The sequence below is a fragment of the Gossypium hirsutum genome, chromosome A04 (genome assembly GCF_007990345.1).
Source record: "Gossypium hirsutum isolate 1008001.06 chromosome A04, Gossypium_hirsutum_v2.1, whole genome shotgun sequence".
Taxonomy (NCBI): domain Eukaryota; kingdom Viridiplantae; phylum Streptophyta; class Magnoliopsida; order Malvales; family Malvaceae; genus Gossypium; species Gossypium hirsutum.
In genome coordinates this window covers 76,289,241-76,315,740 of record NC_053427.1, presented here as the reverse complement: position 1 = coordinate 76,315,740, position 26,500 = coordinate 76,289,241, and the positions used below count along the sequence as shown (strand labels likewise).

At 35.3% G+C, this 26,500-nt stretch overlaps 1 non-coding gene across 1 annotated transcript; it reads right to left on the bottom strand.

Moving 5' to 3' along the window:
- Positions 1-21,933: 21,933 nt before the first annotated feature.
- On the bottom strand, positions 21,934-22,040 carry LOC121228552 (small nucleolar RNA R71). The gene has a single exon (XR_005926128.1). It is a non-coding gene; the product is annotated as a small nucleolar RNA R71 (small nucleolar RNA).
- Positions 22,041-26,500: the final 4,460 nt, after the last annotated feature.

The following is a 26,500-nucleotide window of genomic DNA, read 5'->3' as shown; positions in this document are numbered from 1 at the left end:
TAAATGCTTTGAATGTATTGAAGATTCAATTAAGACATGATTTGTGATTACAATTTTGATTTGGTAGTTTTCTCGGCATTAGGGGGAGAGAAATAATAACTTGTAATGAGTTAGGGGGAGAGTAATTTGAACCAGAGATTCAACAAGGATAACTCATTACAAGTTAACTATCAGATGTATTTACAAACTTAATGAGAATTACCAAGTTATATTTTAATTGGAATCAAAGTCTTAGTAGGATAATTAGTTAGAATAAATAATAGATTGATCGGTTCTAAAGATGAAAATTATTTTAGATGATCATATAGTGGAGGCGGGTGGTTCAGAAGAGACTCAAGACAAAACTAATAAGTTAAACTCCAGAAGAGATTCAAGCACCTAAAACTTAATTTTAAAATAATGAAAATAAAAGATCTCAATAAGTTATGTCGATTCAAAAGAATGTGGAACTAAATAATAAAAGTGGACGGCAATGATTTTGCATGTAATATTATTATTGAAATAATGAAATAAAAGGAGGATCTTGAATAAATCAATTGAGAAATATAGATATAGAATAAATTGATTAAAATAGAAAGATGTAACTGAAGTACAATTAAATTTGTGGAGTTTTTGGACTAGTGGTCCAAATACCTAAAGGTATAAAGCTAATGAAGGTGCAAATGAAGTAGTTTTCCAAAAGCAGAATAAAAATATGAAGTTTTTCGCTATGTCCAGGCATTGATTATAAACATATATATTCTTTTGTGGTAAATGCAATAACCTTTATATATATTATTTTGAAAATTCATAAAAGATTTAACTTGCGTCTAATGGTTGTTACAACCTTTTACGAACCACTATATAGTAAAGTTTATATTAAAATCGTTGAAGAATTTAGGATGCTAGAAGCATACTGAAATTCTCGATAAATTGTTCATTTATATGAATTGAAATAATTTGAACATATGTGGTAAATAGTAGTTGAAGGAGGATTATAAAATGATCCAAAATACCTATTTGTGTTTTTATAGAAGAATCATGATTAAAGTTTACTATGATTATTGTTGAAACTCCTAAAGAGATAAAAATATATTTCCCCCAAAATTTCCCTCACTCGTGACTTTCAAAAAAATGATGATATAAATTCTTAGCAAATACATGCAAATAATCATTTGAAAAACTAGTATTCAAGATTGAATACGTATAAAATGAGAAAGTATGTGATGTTTTCGTGACGGAGAGTAAACACGTGTAGCATATCATGCGTATTATAGATATGTGTACCCTTTTTCCTTCGCAATGATTTTTTTCTCACAGGGTTTTTATCTTAGTAAGGTTTTAACCAGACACATTATCTACCAATGGATATCCAAGGGGAGTGTTATGAATATCTTATTTAGTAGATGTCCATCAAGATCAAGATAAGTTTTGATGTACTTTAAATACTAATAGTTATTATAAGTAGATCTCTACTTTATTTATACTTCTTATGCTTATAAATAGAAACTTTGGAGAAACTTTGTAAATATCCCCATTGATCAATAAAATACATTATCTATTGTTTCCTATATTTTCTTTGTTCTTTACTCTTTGTTTATTTATTTTATAACACATGTAACTATTCTTATTATATATGTGATGTCCATATTATTTAACGATCTCCCACTTTGACCATATTTATATACTAATTAACTTATAATTACACGTCATTATATCCAAAAGGGTTAATATATACAAAGGTACCTAAAATTGGTAACTTATACCTACTTGGTACCTAAATTTTATTTAACCTAAATAATACCTAAACTTAAAAACTGTTACTCAACTTAGTACTATTTTTAGGTACATCACTTACACCATTTGTTTTTATCCATCCCATCAATAAATTTGTGGCACGTGTCCAATTTTTATATAATATTTAATATTTTAATAATTTGGGTGTAAAATTAACAGTTTAATTTTAATTAAAATATTTTGAGAATCTGCAAAATTATTCAAATGGAATTAATCTAAGTTTATAGGAATTTTTGAACTTAAAATTAATCTAGGTTCTACAAAATAATCATGCTTTTTAGTGAAAAAAATTGAAATAGGGTTTTTTTCATGAACAACGTGAAGAAAAAGCTTAAATGAAAAATGTGTTTCTTTCAATAATAGCGTGAGAATGAAGAAGATGAAGTTTAACAGACAAAAACTAAGCCAAAATAACATTCATTTTTCTAACTATAGTAGTGCCAATTTCAATTATCCAACATAAATGAATGGCGTTGAACTTTCACTATAAAATCAAATTTGCAAAGAAAAACACCATACATTTGGCCCCCAACCCCAAAAGAACCTAAAATCCCACTGTTACCAAAATTCTCACAATTACAAAAACTCCAACAATGCAATAAACCAGACATTTTTACACGCATAATACAAAATTAAAATTAAAATACCTAAATGGTATGCTAATACCATTATTTACCAAAATGGTATGTTTGCAACAGTGTCGGTGGGTAGAGGGAGTGAGAGAGGTGACACCACCAATTTTTTCTACTGTCAATCATTAGTATTACAAAATAATAATAATAATAATAATAATAATAATTTTTTAACTGTGGAGGGTTTGGGATTGGCGACACTAATATTGGCATACAAGTTAAATACGGGTATTTGGGGACGCTAAGGGGATTGGGTGGTGGCAACTTGGCAAGTGGCACCGAGCAGGTGGTGCCTTCTTGTTAGGCGACACAATTGTTTCTTCTGAAAAATTTGTCTCCTCCTCCACAGATTTATAGTGTTTCTTGGGGAAAGGGGAAAGCTAAAGGGACCTTATAATAACCATGGTCCCCTCAGTCATGGTGTAAGAAGAGTTTTCTGATTGTAAAAAAAAAATAAAGGAGCAAAGAAAAGAGAGAAGAAAAAGAAGAAGACGCTAAAAAAAGAAAAGAAAAGAGAGAAAAAAAGAAGAAGAAAAGGAGATTGTAAAAAAAGAAGAAAAAGATAGTAGTTTAGGGAGAGAAGATAAAGATGAGGGATTTGCTTGTTAAAGAAAAAGGAAATAATAATTTAGGGAAAAGATTAGTGTGTTAGGGTTTTGAAGGAGATACTTGTTTAGGGATTGTCTAATCCGAAGACCTTTTGCTATGACTTACTAGGACGCTCGCCTGATTATGACGACAATAAATTAATGATTTTGAGATTTTCATGGTTGAAGGTGAATTTTGAGTATTTGTAGAGTACTGCCACTGAACGGGAGGTGATGTATGCCGCTTAAGCATATATAAAGAATATGATAATGGGGTGTACTTATGCCAGATGCAAATAACAACAAGGCTCACTTTATGTATTTGCCCTTATTATTTGATTTATACGTTGTTCATTCGTACAGTTGGGGCTCAACAGTACTAGTTACATTATATCGTGAGCTTTGTCAGAGAGCAAAGCATCGTGCCATTGACATAGGCGGGTGCTTGGTATTGCTGCAGTTCTGGACGCTTTATAGGATGCTATTCTTGGCATTAGTTACTCACCAAACATATGTCTTCCCATTCATGAATATGTGATCAAATTTAACCATTACAACAAGAATTTTGTTTTTTTAATGAAAAATTGTTCTAACAAGTTCACTTTCTTCATATATGGAGTTCTTCTCTGGGTATCAAGAGCTTATATTCGCTTCCGATTTATCGTCAAATGATTGAGACATACGCCGGGGAGGGGATAATTTTTACTAATATTAATTACTTCTAATTACTTTATTTATGTTATTTGACTTATGCTACTATAACGATGTTATTAATTGTGCAGTTCATTTGGTTGCCATATTTCTTTCTGGACATTGCGACTATTATTCCCTAGTCTACTTACATCCACTCACACTTGTGGTGTATTAACGCACCATTGCTAAATTTCTCGTCAGTCAATTGGTATAATGGGAATCGAGTATTGTGACAGTTCGGGTGCGTCCAACATATTCCAAATGTTCCATGGAGTTTGGGCGGTGTACACTTAATTAACAAAAGGGGGAAACATGACAAGAATTAGGCATTAGAGCATGAAGAATATATTATATTGTGTAATGGTTGGATGGGCAAAGACCTTGAATGGATTATGTATATGATTTGTGGCCCTCAGGGGAGTACCCACTCTGGTACATGGCATGTAGGAAACCTTTTTGATTTGGTGGGCGAATGATGTTATTCCCTCCACACATGCAATGAGTAGGGCACTTCTCGTACTGTTTGCCACACCTCCTGCACTTGAACTAGAGCCTGAACCCAAGCGGTCTTCTTATTCATAGTCTAGGGGTAGTTCTTATCATCCAGACTTGGGGGTCGATGATTATTTTACAGGTTTACTAGGCTATGCAAATCATCTATTTTTGAGATCATATATGATGTTTGATACCTTCAAGCCAATTACCACTCCAATACTCAACCCCTTCCAAGCAAAGCTTTGGGATATACAATTTCTCGAGTATGTTTAGCACACCTTAAGGCTTGCCGATAGATACTGTGAATGATGTTCTAGGTAAGGGTAACAATGACTACAGCGAGCACCCTCAACGTCAATGCTGGGCACCACAACGGTTTACCCCTTGGACGACACCATCGAACCATCAATTTTAGAGGTTGTAACATTATATTTATTGCATTGTATTAATTTAATTATATCAAATGTTTGACTTAATTTTCAAGTTTGTATTAATTTAATTATAGTAAATGTTTGACTTAATTTTATTTGACTTAATTTTCAAGCTTGTATCCACCACAAAGATTACATGCCAAAATATAAATATGAAATTCCATCATAATCATAAAATTTTTATTACAAGCTCAAACATGGAGTATATTAATTCATATTACACCTGATCGCGACGATTGTCCAATATGGTAGGATCAATGCGGGCATTTAGTCCGGTTATGACCAGCTACTCTGCACACGCCACAAAGTTTGCCATTAGTTTTCTCCCTTATATCCATTTTATTATAGATCCTGGTGACTTGTGGGCAACCTTTCGGCTTCCTACATAACCCATTTTTTGGGACAAGTTTGAAAGTCAGCAGAGGCACTTCCCATGTAAATAGATCACGTAGGATAAGGAAATCGTTTCCCCAAATATGCAATGTGCACTTGAGAGTGTACACCTCATCAAGGCATGCGCACAAGCTGTAACGACATGCACAAAAGGGTAATGAAGTGGCTGGAACTTCTTGCAATCACACCTTCTATTTAGAAGATCAACTCCGTAGGACCTAGGTGGAATACTGAGTAAACAACTGATGGACTCCATAACTTGAAAAGTTTCTAACTATCGAGAATATTTTTCTACATTCATCGACCTCAATCTTCGATAGTTCGTATCCATTTCCTTTCTAACATCTTCGACAAGCACATGTCTTGCCTCCATCTGGTTGACTTGTTTTAGCCTCATTCTTGGCATCAAGGTTACTAACCTATAGAACATAGTTGAGAAAATAGATGAAATTGGAAGATGTCGAGTTTGCCTCAACACGGAGTTAACCACCTCTGCCAGGTTAGTTGTCATATGACCATACCGAGCCCTGTCATTGAAACTTAAGCCCATTCCTACGGCTTCATGGTACCCAACCACTCTCAGAAAGGAGTATTTGTTTCACCTTGCGTGTCACTCTCAAGTCTGGTCATCCTTTGCTTGAAAATGTGTAGCTCTACCTCGTACACTGTATGTATTAAGAAAAGACAAGTTACAGTCTCGAATTAATTTGTTGAAGTGTTAAGAACATTTAAAACACATGTTGACACTAAATTTTATCCATTTTCAAAACTTCTTTCTGCCAGTTTTCATTCTTTTAGTCTCGGTGGAAGTTAGCTGCAATGTGCCAGATACAATAGATGAATCTCCACGAAACACTAAAATGCCTAATCGCGACAATTATTCTCTTCACTCTATTAGATATGATACAAATATTGTCATTCCTAACAATATACATCCACAAGTTCGCCAGGAGGAATTCCCACGATTCCATGTTCTCCGACTGCAAAATGGCAAATGCTATCAAGAGCAAGTTTCGATTCTCGTCTTGCGCAACCGTAATAAGTAGGATTTGCGTATACTTTTCGTATATTCAGGTCCCATCAACTTGCACAAGTAGTTTGTAATGGGGAAATGTCTGCACACATGGATCGACTATCCAGAACATTCAGTGGGAAATTCTTCTTTCCAGATGTATTTGGTCGCTTGAGTCGTAATAATGTCCTGTGTGTAACTTAATAACAGTCTTTTATACGTACTCCCGCATAGCAGTTATCCACCTCTGTAGCTCATTGTATGACGCATCTCAATCTTCATACAACTATTTCATGGTCATCTGTTTAGCTATCCATGCTTGACGGTATGACACTCGATATTGGAATTGTTCTTGCATTTCGACAATCAATACCGAAACAAAAATGGTGGGCATGTCCTTCACTATTGGCATGATGTAGTTGCAGATAGTTTTGGTGTCAAGTTTGCAGTGACCTTGGGTCATACGTGTTTAAGTGCATGTGTGAGGCCTAAAATTTTTTTAAATTTCCCACATTTACGACCTCTGGATAAATGCAGCTCGTACCCGCCAATTGTAGCCTTCTTTCGACCTCCAACACTCCCTAATATACAATATCGGTTTAGACATGATGATTTTATAGTCTACTGACACATTCATGCTATACTGTTTAATGGAAAATACGCCGTCTTCCTTGGTTGCTAATTTTTGGCCCACGAACAACTCTTCACATTTGGGATCTACAGCCAATCGGTGAACAGGTAGTATATGAGGTTCTCCAGGAACTCTGATATATTCATCGATCGGGATTTATGATCCCTAGGATCATTGCATATCATAATGCCTCAACTTGGGTTCTCGACTAAAGATGCATTAACATTTTCATCGTCATTTGCACCTTTATCATCGATATCATCTGAGACCTTGTCTAGATCGGGATCACTATAATCTTCAACCTCATGATTAGAAAAACCATTATTATCATATCAATTATCACCATCTGCATCAGTCCCAATCAACACTGGATATATTTATAAACGGGGACTCGGGTTAAGGTTCTCAGACGCAGGTGGAGCATTAAAATCGATGTCAATACCATGTACAATCAATTGCCTATCAGCGTACGTTCTCTGAACCACCGTACAATGATCTTAATGTAACAGCCCGGTTTAGACCTTAGTCAGAATAATGGTTTTGGGACCACAAATCTGAGTCAGAAAAATATTTTATTATTATCTTTTGTGTTTACAGTATGTGGATTAGCATGTGTGAAAATTTCGTATGAAAATTCAATCATTTGTGTGCTTAATTTGCAAAAAAGGACTAAATCGTAAAAAATGCAAAATTGTCCTTCTATTTAATTAATGGCCGAATTGATGTGTCTTTATTATTAAGAGGTCCTTATATGGTTATATGACCATGGCATGCATTAAATGATTTATATCGACATTAGATAATGGATTATTAATGTTATAATGCAAGGGTAAAATGTTAAACTAGTTAATAATATAGATTAAATAAAACAAAGGCATAAAATTTATCCGTTATTCATCATCTTTGCCGAAAAACAAAAGAAAAAGGAAAGAAAAGTTTGCTAGGGTTTGGCTATCGTTTTGGCTTAATTAAGGTATGTGTTTTGTTTGGTTTTTGATAATTTCTATGTTTTTGTAATCATTGTCAAGTGTTTTATCAAGCCCATGTCTCAATTTAAGAAATTGATGAAGATTTTAAGTTGAACCATTGATCAAATTATGAGCTTTGTGATGTTAATTGATGAAAAATGAAAGACATGTGTTAGATTAATGTGTTTTGTATTTGAATTTTTGATGAATTTGAGTAATTTGGGTTAAATTGTGAAAATAAGATTTTGAGGGACTAAAATGTGAAATAAATAAAATATATGGGCTCATATGGGCTAGAGGAAAATTTGGCCTAGCATGTGTAATATGAAATTGTGTGTATTTTGTGATTTTATGAATTAGGGACTAAAATGTCAAAATGTGAAAATATGAGGGATATTTTGTAAAATACCTTAATTATATGTTTTTGGATTGAATTGAATGATTTGGTGAATAAATGAGTTAAATTTGAATGTGTATAGATTAAGAACCAAAGAAAATGGAATTAGATCGAGGAAAGTCGAAAGCAGTTGAATAGTCGTTCGTTTCCGTTCATTCCCGTACAACGTAAGTTGATATACAAATAAATGTGTTTTGAATTGAATTATTATTGCTTATATGCTATTGAATAGTGATGAATGACTATTTGAGTTGAATATGAGAAATTTGAGAAAGTTCCGATAATGTAACGACGTCTAAAAAGTTCCGTACGAACCATAGGAATATTTAGGATACATATGTCATGACATAGGATTTCGATATGTGATTTCGTGTAAGACCACGTCTGGGACGTTGGCACCGATTTGAGATTTACGTCTAAGACCATGTCCGGGATATTGGCATTGTATTTGATTTCATGTAAGACCCTGTCTAGGACAGTGGCAACGATATTTGATTACATGTAAGACCACGTATGGGACATTGGCATTGTACAAGCTTTCCGAGCTATCTACGTATCCTATTTGATTCCATACGGTTCAACTGGCACTCTGAGAAATAAATGACTATGTGAATGTGTATCCAATTCAGGTACGTTTGAAATGTATATCATTTTTGAGAATGAAAGGTAAGTATATGTACATTTGTGGACATATAATATATGTATGAATTATTACTATGAGAATGAGATGTGCTATATGTAAGTGAATTATGATCAAATGAGCTATATGAGACATATGGATATGTGATTGTATTTTGCCATGAGCTACATGAATGAATTGGTTTAGAATTGTGTTATGTGACAAGTTTATTTGTATATGGCTTACTAAGCTTTTCAAAGCTTACTTTGCGTGTTTTTCAATTGTTTTATAGATTATCGAAGCTACCAAAAGCTCAAGGATAATCGAGGATCATCACCACACTATCGAACTCTATTTTGGTACCTTTTGAAAATGTGAATATTGAAGTATGACATGTATATGCTAGAAGTATTGGAATATGATTTGTGAAGTGTATATCATGCCATGTGATATGGCTAGATTAAAGTTGCTATTTGGCTTGGTTTTTGGTATATAAGTTATGTTAAGAAATGGTATGTTTTGATGTGCATAAATGGCCTAGTGAGAAATGACCAAATTGGTAAGTTAATTATGTGAATTAGTTATGGAAATGGTAGGGATTTGAAATGAGTATGATATGTGATTTTGGGTATGTTTTGGTTTGGATAATAAGGATGAAATTGGTTGGTGATTATATGACATGAATGATGTATGTTTTATGATTGAAATTGGTTGAAATTATGGTGCAATTGTGCTTTGATTTTGGACTTGTAGGGATGACTATTAAGGGTGGCAAATTGGCTTTGCAAATAGCCTATTATTGTCCACACTGGCAGAGACACGGGCGTGTGTCTCAGCCGTGTGCGACACACGGTCATGTTACACGGCCATGGGTCCCCTGGGGTAGTCCTACAATTTAGAGTCAGTCTCAAGCATGGCCTAGGCACACGGGCATGTGGTTAACCGTGTGACCCAAGTCAGTTTCGACCACTGCCAAAGCACACGGGCATGTCTCCGACCGTGTGGATAAGTCAGTATGTATGCCTTTTTGGCCACGGCCTAGACACATGGGCGTGTCTAATGTTGTGTGAGGCACATGGTCTGTTCACATGGGCGTGTAACCTCTGTAACTTTAAAAAATTTGTAAAGTTTTGGAAAAATTTTGTATGTGATTGGTTTAGTCTCGACCCTTCCTAAAGCATGTTTAAGGCCTCGTTGACCTAAGAAAGGGACTTTATGATGATGTTTGACTATGATGCTATGATGTGTGGATGTGTATGTGAAGTGATCATAAAATGTTCCGATACGTCCGGTAATACCTCTTAACCCTAGTCCGGTGACGGATACGGGTTAGGGATGTTACACTTAAACTCAATGTTCTTCACCTAATGGAGTGAAATCTTTATCTAACTCCGCATCAGCTAACTCAACAAACAACTGAATCGAATAAGTTTGGCGACTCCAATTTCGGCAATAAAGTGCGACCATTGTCTCCCTTCATCATCAACAAGCTCCATCTTGGTGAATTTGATGTGATTTGTTGAAACTGAAAATTTGTAGAATAGTTTCGAGATCCTCCTCCCACAATGTTTAACAATTTTTGCACTAATCATTTCTTTCATATAAAAAACCAAGACATTTCTATTAAATCTCATTACTATTTGTTGGCGACATTCAAATATATATCCAACTATTGTTGTCAAAATTACTCCATCAAAATAAATGCATACGAAAAATTGATTATCTATCTTCAATACTAAATTAGTAAAAATAATTAAATTTCACAATATTTTATTTCAAAAAAATATGCTGAAAAAAATAAAATTTATATATACTAACTTTACGAATTCCTTTTTGTTTTCTTTTCTTCTACAACCAATTTTTTTTTTACTCTTCTCTTCTTATCTTCAAAACTGTTCAAGAAAACACAGCTTTAAACCCTCACTAGTGATGCCTAACAGGTACCCTCATTGGTGCTGCCTCTCAGTCACCCTCCACCCATTTAACTCATATTTTTACCCTGTTTCGCTAGTGTATAGGCACAAAATACAGGTACCACCTCTCTCACTCTCTCCACCCTTAAAAATATATATATATTTTAAATACATATCATTTGGTAATGATGGTTCCATGATTAAATCAGAAAATAACTAATGCCGTCTACACTATGCCCTCTACCCCTTGAGACTATTGAAAACATACAATTTTGGTACATAATTGTATTGGCATACCATTTAGGTATTTAAATTTTAATTTTGTATTATCCATGTAAAAAACCCCCATAAACCAAATAGAATAAGACAAGAAAATCAACAGCCATAGAAAAAAAAGTCTTAAACGTAACAAATGACCAAGGCTTGGCTGTTGGAGGGTCTCTTGGTGGCTGTTTGGCGATCTATATGGTGAGAAGGAAGAGGTTAGAGAGAGGAAATACATAGTAGAAAAACGAAGGCCATTTAACAGACGGGGAAAACGATCGAAGGCAAGGGAGGTTAAGGCTCAATGATGAATTTTGGGGGTTTTTAGAGATTTTCCAAAGAAATCAAATTAGAGAACTTGAAAGACGGGGGTCTCTCGGAGCAAGGGACTTGAACGAAATTTGGTGATCGCGATGGAGATGATGAACGATTATGGTGATGAAACGAGAAAAGAGAAATTATGGAGAGAAATGATGAAGAAGATGAGATGGAAAAAAAATAATTTTATTTTATTTAAAAGATATTTGTAAAATTAATTAACTAAAAGTTTTTTTTAATTAATAAAAATTAAAGAAAAATTGAAAATTAAATTATTTTTTCTTTTAATACATATGGTACAAAATGAATCATTTTATAATACATGTGGCATAACCTGATTGGTTGAGACAACAAAATAACGGCTTTAGTTAAATACTTAAAAAGTATCAAGTTGGCTAACGATTTTTAATTTTAGATAACAATTTAGTCCAAAAAAAAGTTTAGTACTAAGTAGATATAAGTTGCGAAGTTCGTGTACCTTCGTATATATTATCCCAATCAACAATCTCGTCTGTAAATTAGGTTAACATAGAATTAAGTTGACTCTCATTACATATATTGTAACTAAATTCATCCACGATCACATATATTAACACAACCTAATGACATAAATCAATTATGTATGTGTAGCATGGAAAATACATGCAATGTGATCTAAACACTTTTATTTCCAACTGATCTTCCTTAAACTTTAGTGAGACCAAAATTTACCAAACTTAGAGTGTAAATAAACCAAATAAACTTTATTTATGTAAAAAATAACATTAAAATTTTTATAAACTAAAATAATTGAAAATTTGTCTACAATAAAAAAAATTTAAAATTACAAACTCTCACTAAAATTAAAGATACTTAAATACTTTATGTAATAATCTCTTAATAACTGGATCTACAATCTTAAAATTTTTCCCACTATATTTTACGAATACCTAAGGACTCTAAACTCTTCTACAACCAGAAATTTAAAATAAATTTATGTGTTTTTACTTTGACCTACTCCTATTAACGGACAATCATTTATCGGAATAGTTCATGCATTCGTCCCGTAAATCCTTCCAAAGTTTTTACTAATTTCTCTTGTTTTCATTTGAGTTGTAATATTCATCTTTCTCGAAAATACTACTCAAATCTGGAAAAGGCTTGAATATTTTTCTCTTAAGTTGGATATATTTTTTTCATCACAATAATTAATCATTAATTAACTCAATTAAGATTAACTAATTAATTAGCGTATTCAACCTTCCAAACATAGCAAACCCTATGGTTTTGTTTATACACGAAGTGGGATACTTCATTTTAGATAATTAAACCATTGATTTTATCTCTCGGTTTTCTTCTATAAAAGCTACAAGTAGATTAGGCCAAGGAAAAGAAACGTTGGATTAGGATGATGTTCTATCACTTCTGATTAAATTATAAATTAATCATCAATATTGAAATTTGTTATTATACGTTGTTCTCTTTAATATTTATCATTGTATTTTAAAAATATAAGCCAATTTGATATTCAACTCTTATGTGATCGAAATTAATTACTAAACATTAAATTTTATTAAAATTTTACTGTTTAATATTATTTTTTGTGATATGAAAACATAATTTAATAAGAAAATTTCTTTCTAATATTTTATTTTAATATTTAATAATAATTTAAATTAAAAATATTAAAAATTAATAAAATAAATTTAGAATTTCTATTTAATGAAATAAAAACTTTAAAAATAGAAATACATGTATTATAAAATAAAACAATTAAGTTTATTTTTAAAAAAATAACTATTTTATTAGATTTTAATATTCTATTAGTTAGCTCATTATCGTTAAATATGAAAACATAAAAAAATATTAAATTTTATCTTCAAATTATTTTAAATTAAAATTGAATAGCAAAATTTAACATTAATGGAAAAATTCAATCAAATAAAAACGAAGCAACAAAATTTAATATAAAGTTGAAATATAGTGATAAAATTATCTTTATCTTCAAGAACAATGAAAAATATCAATAAAAAATAAAATATAATGATAAATTTCAATTTTATAATGGCGAATTTACATATTAACCTATTATATTATTAGTATATGAGTGCGTCTAAATTCTACCATTTCCCGAAAAAAAAAAGATTAAAATTTTTGGATTAAGGCCTAGTTGTATTAATTTTATTAATTCTGTCATTTTCTCTCCCTAATTTTAGCCATCTGATATAATCTATGTGGATTAAGCTCAAATTATACCATCTTTATTAATTCTATCATTTTCTCTTCTTAATTAAATTATTTAGATTCAACGCGAGTTTTATCATTTGTTTTATTAGTTGTATCATTTTCTCCCTTAAAATTTTGGTAAATTATTTGGACGTTCTATCAATTTAATTAATTAAAGTTTAAACAACTCGATTAGTGTTTTATGCTTGAAGGCAGAAAAAGAAAAACCATGTTCTGATTTCGTCACGTGGAAAATGAAAGGTTTCTTTAACGTACACATAAAGTAAAAACATAGTGTAGTGGATTGAATTTGGGGGCAGGGGAATGCTCATTACAACAGTTTCTTCATCTATAAGTTACAATCCAACTAGCAAAGACTAAATTAATTTGTCTAAAAAATTGCAATAATTTTGTCCCACCCAACCAATAATGAGAAATGTTTCATCCTCCCCGAACTACTTCATCAACATTCAAATATCAAATAGAAAAAAAAAATACATTCGGTTGTATTCCATTTATCATACTCACTATGCTGTTTAACATGTCTGCTGTTTTTTAGCACGTTTCTCTTTAGTTTTAGGGTTTTGGTTTTTTTTTTTTTACAGTCTTTGCTTTTAGGAGGATTTTTTGTAGGAGGGTGTAAAAAATAGAATGTCGATAATGATAATATATTGCAAAGAAAAGAGAAATAAAAATAAAGAACACAGATTTTTACGTGAAAACTTTTTTGGGAAAAAAACCACGGGCGGAGAAGAAGAAAATTTACTATGTCGAATTCAAATAATGACAAGAGGAATAGACTATGTCTATTTATAGGCTTGTAAAACCATATTCTAATAGGAGTGTAGTAAGATTGAAACACTTTATTCTAATCAATATCAAATAGATGAAGTTTAATAAGGTTTAAGAAACCTTATTCAAAAATAAAATAAAAGAAGTGTAGTTCTATATGGATTTTACTTTTATTTTTTTTTACCACTATATTTTATTTAAATAAAGATTCGGGTCACTTAATTCTAACAATCTCCACCTTGACACGAATTCTCAATGAACAAGTTCTTCATCACGAACTCTCAACGAACAAGTTCTCTACCTCTTCCATATAACCCCTTAAGGGTTTAACTTCAACAATGAACACCAACCATGTCTAGGCAATGCTCAAACTTGGTTATAGGAAGTGACTTAGTCATCATATCTACAGGATTTTCATGAGTACTAATTTTGCTCACAACAATATCATCACGAGCAATAATATCACGAACAAAATGATATCGAACATCAATGTGTTTTGTTCTCTCATAAAATATTTGATCTTTTGTAAGGAAGATGGCACTCTGACTATCACAAAATACTATATTGATTTGAAAGTCTTCATTGAGTTCACTAAAGAGTCCCTTCAACCAAATAGCTTCTTTACAAGTCTTAATAGTCTCCATGTAATCAGCTTCAGTGGTAGACAAAGCGACTGTAGTTTGCAAAGTGGCTTTCCAACTGATTGCACAACCTCCGGTTGCAAAGACATAACCTGTGAGAGATCTTCTTCTATCAAGGTCTCCAGCAAAATCAACACCAACACACCCAATGAATCCATTTCTAGTTCTTCCAAACTGTAAGCAAACATCAGTAGTACCTCGTAAGTATCTTAAAATCCACTGAACTGCTTTCCAATGTTCTTTACTGGGATTCACCATGTATCTACTAATTGCACTGACTGTATATGATAAATCTAGACGTGAACAAACCATAGCATACATGAGAGATCCCACTACACTAAAGTATGGAACATGTAACATGTACTTAATCTCATCATCTGATTATGGAGACAAAGCAAATAAAAGTCTGAAATGGGCTGCTAAAGGAGTACTAATAGGCTTAGCACTCTACATATTGAACCTGCAAAGAACTTTCTCAATATACCCCTTCTGACTTAGGTACAATTTACTTGCTTTTCTATCTCTGTGAATCTCCATACCAAGTATTTTCTTTGCTGGTCCCAAATCTTTCATCTCAAATTCTTCAATTAGTTGGGCTTTGACCTTTCTTATCTCCCTTTTATCTTTTACTGCTATCAACATGTCATCAACATAAAGGAGTAGATACACAAAAAAAACCATCACTGTTTTTCTTAAAGTAAACACAACTGTCAAAGATACTTCTTTTGAAATCATGAGAAGTCATAAAGGAATCAAACCTCTTGTACCACTGTCTTGGTGACTGTTTCAAACCATAAAGGGACATTTTCAGCAAGCAAACATAGTCCTCTTTTTTTGAGACTATAAAACCCTCTAGTTGTTGCATGTAAATATCCTCCTCAAGTTCTCCATACAAAAATACAATTTTTACATCTAACTGTTCAAGCTCTAAATCATGCATGGCCACAATACCAAGTAAAGCTCGAATCGAACTATGCTTTACAACTAGGGAGAACACATCTGTGAAGTCCACTCCTAGAATTTGACTGTAACCCTTTGCAACAAGCCTCACTTTATATCTGGGTTCTTTAACTCCTGAAGTCCATTTAGTCTTTTTAAACACCCATTTACAATGAACAACTTTTTTACCTTTAAGAAGTTTCACAAGATCTCATATTCTATTTTTGTGGAGTGATTCCATCTCCTCTAGCATAACAAATATCCACTTTTCTGAATCTTCACAGCTAACCGCCTCAAAATAATTAGATGGCTCTTGGTTTACATCTATATCTTCAGCCCCATTTAAAGAATAAACAACTAGACCAGCCTTGGCATACTTTTTTGGAGGTTTAATTTCTTTTCTAGTTCTATTTTTGGAAATAGAGTATTGTGGTGAAGAAGCAACTCTATTCTAAATTTTTGTATTGGCTTGAGGAGTTATTCCATTGTAGGTTATGGATTAATTTGATGCTCCACCTGCTTTTGATTTTTTTTATTGGAATAGTCTTTAAGAGATAAGTTAGGTAACATAGCAGTTTCATCTAAAACAACATCCTTGCTAATCACAACTTTTCTAATTTCAGGACACCATAACTTATACCCTTTTACACCAACTTTATAACCAAGAAAAACACATTTAATAGATCTCAGTTCTAATTTTCCATTATCAACATGAGCATATGCAGGACACCCAAATATCTTTAAATTATAATAGTCAACAGGATTACCAGACCATACCTCTCATGGAGTCTTTTTCTCAATGGCAACGAATGGAAATCGGTTGATCAAAAAACATGCAGTAGAGGCTGTTTCAATCCAAAACGACTTTGGTAAGTTGACATTCAACAACATACATCAAACCTTTTCCATGATCATTGTGTTCATTCGTTCTGCAACGCCATTTTGCTGTGGAGTATGACGAACTGTCAAGTGTCTCACGAGTATAGTTAAATCTCAACACTTTGAGTATGGAATGTATAGGGACTTAGCCTTTTTGTTATATGTCATATTGGTCTAGCCAAATGTGTTGGCTTATAATGATAGTTGATTCATTTTTTGTATGGCCATGAGATATGGCTCATAACGATTATTGGGTTGTAAACTTATTCATCTATGTATGTATGTGCCAATCCCATTATGATATGGGCTATGGTTATTGATGATTGAATGTTGATGAATGATATGTGTATGTATAAGATGGTATGGATATGCATGCATGCAAGTCTAAGAAATATTGCTTATTTGTATATATGTGTTTGAACAAATAAGGGTGGCATTTGGCTTAGGAAATAGCCTTAAAGTTGTCCTCATAGGTAGACACACAAGCATGTGTCTGGGCTATGTATGGCACACGGTCTACCTCATGGACATGTGCTCCCGCTGTGTGTCCTCTACACCCTAATTAATGCAAAACAGAATGCCTAGTAGTAAACACACGAGTAGAGACACGACCGTGTGTGTCAGCCATGTGAGAGACACGACCTCAGAACACGGGCGTGTGTCCGGGCTGTGTGAAGTCTACACCTGATTTTGGAATTTAATTCACCATACGGCGTAAGGACACAGGTGTGTGCCCTGGCCGTGTGTTCTTATTTGGCTGATGACATCATAGTTAGAGAGTTATACAGGCTGAGGACGCAGGTGTGTCCCAAGCCACACGGGCGTGTGTGACCACACGACCTACCCACACGGGCGTGTGACCACACGCCCGTGTAACATGAAAATTTTTTAAGTGTTATAAAAGTTTTGGAAGTTCCCGATTTAGTCTCAAATCTTTTCCGATGCATGTTTTGGGCCTTGTAGGCCCGTATAAGGGATGTTAAGTATATGTTTGAATGACCTTAATTGGAACAAAATTTTATGGTCCGATTTTGTGTGTTTGATTGCGATCAAGTACAGTAATGCCTCGTACCCTGTTCCAGTATTGAGTATAGGTAAGGGTGTTACATTTAGTGGTATCAAAGCTAGAGTTTAATCGATTCTCAAACTAACGTAGCATGTATACGAGTCTAGCTATACATGCCATAAATACGTTGTGATAATGTGACAACTCCTGACCTTTTAAATTGTGTTTTTATATAGAATGGATCCCAATCGAGCTAAAGTCGACGACGTAGAAAGGAATGCTCCTGCTCCAGCTGAAGGGACAGTGTCGCAAGAGAGTAGACCTCCCACAGTTAGTCAAGGAGGAGGAGAAGGGGCTCGAGAATCCTTTCTTCACATAATGGATGCTTGGTACATGAAGTTCGTTCGGACGAACCCGAATGCTCAATCCCTTCCACCCCTGCCTATTCCTCAGCCTATTCCTGTAGCAACCCAATGTATGGAATTTATGAGACTGAATAGACCCCTATGGATAAAATTTGAAAGCAAAGAGCCGAGGAATTCTGAGCTAACATCGATGATAATCCGGAACGAGTAGAGTTTTGGCTCGAAAACACCATCCGAGTTTTTGATGAATTGTCATGCACACCGGAAGAATGCATGAAATGTGTTGCATCACCGCTTCGAGATTCAACTTACCACTGGTGGAAGACACTTGTCTTGGTTGTACCGAGGGAAAAGGCAACATGAGAATTTTTCCAAGAGGAGTTTCGGAAAAAGTATATTAGTCAAAGATTTATGGATCAAAAAAGAAAAGAGTTCCTTGAGTTGAAGCAAGGTAGAATGATCGTAATTGAATACGAGCGTGAGTTTGTGAGACTCAACAAATACGCTCGGAAATGTGTGTCAACTGAAGTTATTATGTGTAAGAGGTTTGAGGACGGATTAAACGAAGATATTCAGATGTTTGTTGGTATGCTTAAGCTGAAGAAGTTCGTTAACTGGCCAAAAAGAAGAAAAAGGCCGAGTATGAGGCTAGCGATTCAAATAAAAGATCTATGGGCAAGTCATTTCAGTCCACATCGAAGAAGTCAAAGGACTTACATCGTCGTTCCAATGCTTTTGTTGAGTTTTGAAATAGAAATAGAGGTAAACAATATTCGGGTACTAAGGCCTAACCACCTCGATTGCTAGTATTGGTAATGCTTGACCAAGTAGACCAAATGGCCTCAATGTGGTAGACGTTACTCCGGTGAGTGTCGAGTGAGCGATAGGACCTGTTTCAAGTGTGGTTCCCCAGAACACTTTATTAGAGACTGCCCCAAGATGGTAGAAAATGAGAGATACCAAAGTGCAAGATCGGGTAACACTGCTAGTCAAGGTAGACCGCAAAAAAAAACTGGGTAGTGGAGTGAGCAGTAAGAATGCCCTTAAAGAGTTTGTTGTGAGACCAAAGGGTAGAGCTCTTGCAAGGACGTACACTATTCGCGCTCGCGAAGAGGCTTCATCCCCAGATGTGATTACGGGTACATTTTCTATCTATGATGATACTATTATTGCTTTGATTGATCTGAGATCTACCCATTCCTATATTTGTATGAAATTGGTGTTTAGTATTAGCATGCTTGTTAAATCTATAGAATTTGTGATAAAAGTGACAAAATCGTTAGGCAAATGCGTGTTAGTTGATAAAGTATGTAAGAATTGTCCTTTGATGATTAGGGGTCACTGTTTTCTGGCTAACCTTATGCTTTTTCCGTTTGATGAGTTTGACGTAATTCTTGGTATGGATTGGTTAACTGCTCATGATATAGTAGTAAATTGTGGGAGAAATTTATTGAACTGAAATGTGAAAATGGTGATATTCTCTGGGTTGAATCAGATGAGTCGAATAGCTCACCTATAGTGACTTCTTCTATGGCCGCTCAGAAGTGTGTAAGGAAGGGTTACAAAGCTTATTTTGCTTTTGTGTTGAATACAAAATAGTCGAAGTTAAAGATTGAGTCAGTACCTGTAGTTTGTGAGTATCCGAACGTGTTTCCGGAAGAATTTTCTGGATTGCCTCTAATTAGAGAAGTAGAATTTGGTATTGATCTAGCACTGGGTACGAGACCCGTTTCTATTACTCCGTATAGGATGACTCCAACTGAGTTAAAAGAGTTGAAAACCTAATTGCAAGAATTGACGGATAAAGGTTTCACGAGAGCTAGTTTTTCACCATTGGGTGGACCGATTTTATTTATGAAGAAGAAAGATGGTTCGATAAGACTATGCATTGACTACTGATAAACCGTAATTTATACATATTTTTACCCCATGCTTAACACATTTTATGGACAATTTTTCCTTAGAATTGGTGAATTCGATGCTCCTAATATCTTAATTTCATGTTTTATTCTTAGGCGAGCATAGGAGAGCGAAAAGAACGAGAAATGGGCCAAAAAAGGAGAAAATGGGCCAACATACGAAATCAACATGGCTTGGACTTCCTCACATGAGTAGAACAAACGGCCGTGTCAATTTGGCAGAATTGAAGCACGACTCACACTGGTAGAACACACGCCCGTGCCATTCTAACAGGCTCGAGCACGGCCTAAAGTAATCACACACGGGCGTGTCCCTGCCAAGCCCAAGTTGAGTCTAATTGGCTAATTTTGAGGGTTCTTAGGCATTCCAAAGCCTATAAATACACCCTAAAGGAGGAGGAAAAGGGAAGGCATAGAGGAGGAGGTAGGGAACTGCTCAAGGAAAGCCGATTGATCAATCTCAGAAGCTAGATTCATCATGAAGACTGAAGATCTCCCCTCAATTTCCCTTCAAGAGTTTTGAGTTTTCTTTATGTTTTGTATTCATTATTCTTCTAAGATGTTTTCCTTTTTAGTTATGAGCTAAATCCCCTAAATATCTAAGGGGAATGAAACCTAAGACGAATCTTGTTATTATTTTCTGAATTGTATGATAAATATTTGACTTGTTCTTAATTATGTGTTCTTAATTATTGTTTTGATATTCTAGGATATTGAATCAAGTTAAGCTCTTATTCAGCGGAGGAATAGATCTTGTCTAAGAGTACAATTGTCATAATTAAGCGGAGTTGATTGCGCGCCTAGAGATAGGGTGACAAGATTTTACCGGATTAGGGTGAAACCTAATAAGGGGATCCATAGATCAAGTTAATGCAACCAGAGGGAGTTAATTAGAAAGAGATTTCAATTATTCAACCTAGGGTTAGACGTTGTTATTCTCGAGAGAGATAATAATATAACTTATGGATTTCTACGAATCAGTTAAATGAATAAATAGTCTGATTCAGAGTCAAATAACAAGTGAAGTCTAGGTGGATTTTTCCTTAGTATTGTCTCAATCAATCGAGTTTTCCAAAAGTAATTCCTCAATTCTATTTTCTATGATTTCTTAGTTTAGTTTATTAATTAGTTAAAAATAAACTCATTATTCTTAGGCTAGATAATAAAAAGACAGTCATTACTAGTACTTTTAGTTCCTTTGGGTTCGACAATCCAGTCTTGCTAAAACTATACTACTGTTCGATAGGTACACTTGTCTTCATCGTGATAATAGTTAGTTTCAAGAGCGACTCATTATAAATTTATAAAACTTATCTCATGAAATCATGTATCAAGTTTTTGGCGCCGTTGCCGGGGAACTAAGATATTAGGAACACCCAATTTTTATTATTTTAGCCATTTATTTTTCTTGCAAGTTAATTCTATTTTATTTTTATTATTATTTATTAATTTAATTTTTCTTTCTCTTGGTAGGTTTTTATAGTTTATGACTAGAAGAAACCCGTCAGGACTATTGCTTTTTGATAGTGAGATCGATCGCATAGTTCGCAGAAACCAAAGAGAAATAAGGTGAAGCTTAAGATACACAGAGAACGAGCAAGAGGACGATATTCAAACCACAACCGAGGAGATGGCTGAAAACAGAGAAAATCCGCTACCTTCTGCGATTGCTGTTAATCAGAATCCTGCTCCGCGCACTATGTATGATTATGCTAAACCTTCTTTAAAAGGAACTGAATCGAGCATAGTTAGACTTCCTGCAGCTGCAAATACTTTGAACTGAAACCTAACACAATTCAAATGATACAGCAATTTGTTCAGTTTGATGGTTTGCAGGACGAAGATCCCAACGCTCACTTGGCAAACTTTTTGGAACTATGTGACACATTTAAAATCAATGGCGTTTCTGATGATGCCATACGTCTTCAGTTGTTTCCCTTTTCATTAAGGATCAAAGCTAAATAGTGGTTGAACTCGTTACCACGAGGGTCAATTACTACTTGGGAACAAATGACCGAAAAGTTTTTACTTAAATATTTTCCGTCGGCTAAAATAGCTAAATTACGTAATGATATCTTTTATTTTGTACAGATGGATTTAGAAACACTCTACGATGCATGGGAGAGATACAAAGACCTTTTGCGAAGATGCCCTCACCATGGGTTACCACTCTGGCTACAGGTTCAAACCTTTCATAATGGCTTGAATCCTTTGACTCGACAAATGGTTGACGCAGCTGCTGGCGGAACCATCAATAATAAAACACCTGAAGATGCTTATGAGTTTATAGATCAGATGTCACTGAATAACTATCAATGGCAAGTCATGAGGACAAAGCCAACGAAAACAGCCAGCGTTTATAACATCGATTCGGCCACCATGCTCTCTGATCAGGTAGAACCCTTGAATAAGAAAATTGATGGTTTTCTTAGTTCTTCACAAGTTCACCTAGTAATGCAGTACGAAGCAAGTGGAGGTGGATCAAGCAACTCTGAATACCAACGTTACGGCCACAACATGGATAACGAGTAGTTAAATTACATGGGTAATAATCCTTAATCTCAAAACAATCCATATAGTAACACTTATAATGCAGGTTGGAGGAACCACCCAAATTTCTCATGGGGAGGCCAAGGAAATCAAAGACCAACTCTTGGCTACCAACAACCACCCATCAACAGGAAAAGAAGCCTAACCTTGAAGAGATGATCTCCAAGTTTATATTGATGTCAGAAACTCATTTTTAGAATACCGAGACAGCACTTAAGAATCAACAAGTATTGATCCAAGGGCTTGAAACTCAAATTGGACAGCTTGCCGGATGATTACTGAATGACCACATGGCAGCTTGCCAAGCAACACAGAATCTAACATAAGGGAGCAACTCAACGCGATTACTAGTCAAGATGAAGAAGGGTTAGTCACACTTGTACCAGAACCAAGGCAAGAAACTGAGATAAGCAAAGGTAAAGGTGAGGTCGACCACAATAAGCAGAAACAGGTAAGTACAGAATACAAGCCTCATGTGCCATATCCTAATGCAACAAGAAAATACCGCTCAGATGAACAATTTGGTGAATTCCTTAAACTCTTAAAAAAATTGCATATTAACTTGCCGTTTATTAAAGCTCTATCGCAGATGCCAAACGCAATGAAATTTTTAAAGGAGCTTTTAGCAAATAAGCGGAAGTTGGACGAGAGGTCGCATGTGGAGCTAAACGCGGTTTGCTCAGCTATTCTACAGAATAAACTACCCTACAAATTGAAAGATCCAGGGAGTTTTACAATTCCTTGCTTAATTGGTAGTTTAGATGTTACTAATGCACTAGCTGATTTAGGGGCTAGTATTAACGTCATGCCTTACAAAATGTTTAAACAATTAGGTCTTGGGAAATCCAAACAGACTAGGATGAGCATTCAATTAGCAGATAAAACTATAAGATTTCCTAGGGGTATTATGGAAGATGCGCTAGTTAAGATCGATAAATTTATATTTCCCATTGACTTCGTTGTTCTAGACATACAAGAGGATAGCAACTTTCCTTTGATTTTAGGAAGGCCCTTTTTAGCAACTGCTAAAATGATTATTGATGTTGGCACAAGTGAGCTCACACTTCGTGTGGGAGACGAAACGATCACCCTTCAAGCTCGCAATTCCGACAACACATCAAAAATTAAAGGTGATTGTCTAAACCATTCTACTAAACCTAACAATATGGTACAACCTACTTTGCAAGAAATGATTTTGAAGGAAGTACATGAGCCATTTTCAAGCAATAGTAGAGGATCTATTTATGAAGAACGAAGGCTACAAATCGATAAGGTAGATGAATGGCGGATACATAAATCGAGAACACACGATAAACCAAAACTACACCAGGATGAGCTCAATACCTTTCCAAATCAACTTAAGGTTGGAGATAAAGTTTTATTAGATGCCGCAGATCCTCACATTGTCACTACCAAACTGAATGAAGAAATTCCTCTTACGGTACTTAGCATTTTTCCATTTGGTACAGTCAAGGTAAGTCATTCTAAGTTCAACACTTTTAAGGTAAACAATACCCGCCTAAAACCTTATTTTGATGAGATTCACAGCAGGAATGAGGAGTATAAACTCCTTGAACCACCATGACCATTCAATGGAAAGCTAAGTCGAGCTTAGACTATAAATAAGCGCTTCTCGGGAGGTAACCCGAGCACTAACTGTATTAACTTTTTTAAATTTTAGTGTTTAAACACCTAACTTACTAACAGAACTTTTGAATATAGGTTTCCCACATAGACACGGCCAAGCACACGGGCATGCCTTAGGCCGTCTGAAAACAGGGAAAAGATTTCCCCAACACGGGCTACGATAAATTGCCACGGCCGTGCGACATGCCTGTGCCTTCAAACCGTGGCTGAACCTATCAAATTAACACGGGCGTGCAAAACGCTTGTGCCTTCAAACCGTGGGTGAACCTGCCAAAACAACACGGGTGTGGACCTTCATACACGAACATGGAAGAAGCAAACGAAGACAGACACGGCCCTGTCCACCCACACGCCCAAGGAACATGGGCATGGGCCAATTGTTAGACACGCTCAAATTTAAAATTCGCGAATCACACGGGAAAAAATTGGGGAACACGGGCATGTTCCCCGGCCGTGTGTCCCAAAATCTATAAATACCCTGCACTATTCATTGTCTTCTACACTTAAAAACCTTAACCTAGCCACTGCAAGTCCACACGGCCTCCCTACCACACCCGTGCACTGCTCCCAACTCCATTCTTTGACGTCCAATCTCTCTCCATTAGCATTTGTTTACTCTTTTCACTTCTATTTTACTTATTTCTAATGCTTATTATCAAAATAATCTTCATTTTTCTCATACTATTTTCATTATTCTATCATTTAATTTGCATTCTTAGTTTATTTATCATACATTTCATGTTGAATCGAGTTGTTAGGAAAGCCTCATTCTATTGTCATACCCATGCCATTACTATGCTCATTCTCATGCTATTACCATACTAATTTCACGAAGTTATGCTATCAAATTGATTATTTTGGTTGAGTTTGGTCAGAATTAGTAGTTTTGACTGAAATTGTTAGGTACAATCCATGGCTTTTTCCTTTTCAAATTCGTTTACCTACTATTATTTTTTATATTGCAGGTATACAATGTCGTCTTCACGTAGTAAAAGGCCGCCATCCCTGCTTCAAAGAAAAGGAAGGGGGTGTCATCTTCCTCGGGCCTTATCGCAGAAATTCGCCACCCTTTCTTGCAATTTCCCATCAGGCCCCAAGAAAAACTTTTCCAAATACTCCAGGCTCGACCTTTAATTACGGGCTACTGCATCGATTAGGCTATAGTAGAACAAGTTCAGTTGGCTGATGCGATTCGGGCCCCCTAACCACCGACCCTTGGGAGCTTTTCTTTGGGATCATCGAGCCAACGTATCTCGAGCTCACGATAGAATTATGCTCAACATTTCATCTCCAGACCGTGATGACGAACTATGATGATCCCGACACGGTCCAATTTTGCCTAGGCGAATTAGTCTACTAGCTAAGCGTCCCAGAATTCAGTAGTGCACTGGGCTTATATACGGAGGAGTTCAAGGAGGAGAATAACTTACATGCTCTCAACCGCCACATCATCATTCTCCTTCATGGTGCTAGGATGCACTAGTACCAGGTGCAACCACCTACAATCCTAGCCGTTCCAAGGCATCGGATCTCCCCTCATCCTTGAGGTACCTACACGCCATTTTGGCCCACACGATAACAGGAACATGAGAGAGCACTTGCGTTGTCAACACTTACGACGCCTACTTTCTATGGTGTATGTCGCATGGGCACGTCATAGACCTTGCTTATTTCATTGCCCTCGCCATTCAGCACCAGACGGAGCGGCATAGGAAGAGGGTCATCTCCATTGGCCTCTATGTTACTCGGTTGGCTCGACACTTCGGGCTCCTCAACACCGCGGCCCAAGAATCATCCTTGACCCTTATTAGCTAGATGTCTTTACGAGGCATCTCAAGCATGCTAAGCATGAGGATGATCGAAAAGCACCGAGGAACCTACCCTCCCTAATATCGTCTCGCCCAATCTACCGAGGAGGAGGCCCCCGAGGATATTACTGACGATGTCCCTCCACGTCACGAGGACCCACTATCTCAGCCACCACCACCCTCTTGTCTAGTTCATGCGGCGGCTTCATACGCTGACATCTCTGAGCGCTTAATTCGATTCGAGCAGCAAGGTTTTCAGTGCTTCGATCACATTGATGCTACACTACACTTCCACATCTCATCGCCACCCCCACCTCGCGAACCATTTAGCGATGAAGATGTTTAAAAACTTTTATTTATTATTTTATGTTTTTACTTTTATTTTATTTTAAGACTACTTTCTATTTTTCTTTCACCTTATTATTATTAGGACTTATAATTATTATTTTACAATTTTTAATTTCGACTAATTCATATTGAGTACTTACCCTTCCTTATATATTTCCTAAAAGAGTTCCTGATTCTATCACAGTTATAAAGAGCTCCAAAGCTCACTATTACTGAGGGACTCGAAACTCCACTAGGGAAGGTTCTCCATGACTGCCATGCCCTGTTTGACC